A 1,953-nucleotide genomic window follows, 5' to 3' on the forward strand; every position below is an offset into this window, starting at 1 on the left:
AAAGTTGTACACAGTACGATTACGTGAGTACATGTGTATGTACATATCTGTGTTCATATGGAAAAGTAGCTTATGTCGAAAGGCTGGCTTTAGTATAATGCGGCATTCCCTTTATTCTTTAAACTACAAGGAATTTTTTGATGAGACTTAATACGAATATTGACTTGCTAGTATCGGAACTACTTCTTGCACGTTTATTTCCCAAAAGTTCTTCAACAACTCAGCGCCAGTAAGTCATTCGCAATCGTATGCTGTGAATGCCGATTTATACTAAAGCCAGCCTTTCGACATAAGCTACTTTTCCATACGAACACAGATATGTTCGCGTTTCAGAATAATCGGCCATTATATATTTTCGTGTATACTTAAATGTGTTTAACCAGACTGCATATATAGTTATTCACATATAAATTTACGTGGATGTTAAATTAAGTATCAATGGGACATATTTATAGTCATAATAAAGTCGGTTCTAAAGTAAGTTGTAGCTTTTTTGGCAAATGTTCCATTGAAAATTGTGCTGCTACACACTTTAGTGTCGACTTTTTTTGGACTATAAATACACCCCAATTATAAATATCATTAACAAATATTATGTATGTCGCACACGTTCTTCAAAAGTGACAACTCAAAATTTTTCATTTTGGAAATTATGCACTAAAAATGTACGCAGAGCTTTTATTTACCTTTCAGCAAAAGCTGGGGTAAATTTTTGTTATAATTTGCTGCAAAAACAAGGTAAAGTCTTCCTTGCCCATTTAATTAGCATGTGCTAAGATATAGTTTTTCGCATTTTCTGACGAACGTGTAACTTTGAGTTGTGTCTCTTTTGAAGACGGTGTGCGATGTACAAATGTGGTGTGCGGTTTATAACACCGGCACACAAAAAAACGGGGTGTGTGCTTTTAAGCAGACCTACCTACCGACATGTATTTCAACCTACTGAATCCGAACCTCCTAAATTTCGAGTAAACTACGAAAATACAAAAAAATTCGCAATTTACTTGAAATTTGGAGTGAACGAGTCAAACGGACTTCAGACTCGGATTCAGTGGGCCGAAATACATATCGGTTGGTGGGTCTGGTTAAAAGCACACACCACTTTTTTTGTGCCGGTGTAATTATACTGTTATATACACACTTTCAGGATCCAGCACCTCCAAAACGTTGTAGGTCATCTAGCACAAGCCAGAATCCTGAGGTATGGAACCGTTTCAGTACTATTTAAAAAAAACAAGAAGACTTGCTGGAAAACCGCAGGCGCACAACCAACAGCTCACCTTACACACAAGCACTATCCACTTTTGACTGGTTGTTAAATCAGCTTCCACGGTCTATTGGCGATGACATTTGCTTAACAATTAATAGCATTCTTTTACAGAAAGTGGAAGAACACAAAGCAACAATTAATTAAGAATAAATAGCATACTTTTACAGAAAGTGGAATAATTTCAAGCAACAATTAGTAGCATACATCATGTACGGATATATATTTTTATTAGTTTTGGCTTTTATTCTTTTGTTTCTTTAATATTTATTAATTTTTACAATAGTCTAGTTCATTATTTGTATAACATCATATACATACATCCACATTTCAAGCTTTGTACAAAAATGAGAAAAATTCACCAAATTTTCATCAGAATTTCAATCTTAATAATTTTTGTACAAAATTTTAAATGTGGATTTTCTATGATGTTATACATCAAGGCGCATCCATACAAGGTGGTCTCAATTGAATATAAGTAAAAATCCAGTGTGTTTTGTTATTGCTTTTTGGTACATCAGGATGTCAAAACGAAAGAAAATAGGAGATAATTTTCGCCCTTTCGTTTTGTTGACATCCTGAAGTTACACCATTTCGTTTTGTTGACATCCTGAGGTTGCACCATTTCGTCTTGGATGACATTCTCCTGTACTAGTGTAGAGACAAAAATATCCAATCAGCTGTTC

The sequence above is a fragment of the Rhagoletis pomonella genome, unplaced genomic scaffold (genome assembly GCF_013731165.1).
Source record: "Rhagoletis pomonella isolate Grant_MI unplaced genomic scaffold, Rhpom_1.0 Rhpom_scaffold_00128, whole genome shotgun sequence".
NCBI classification, from domain to species: domain Eukaryota; kingdom Metazoa; phylum Arthropoda; class Insecta; order Diptera; family Tephritidae; genus Rhagoletis; species Rhagoletis pomonella.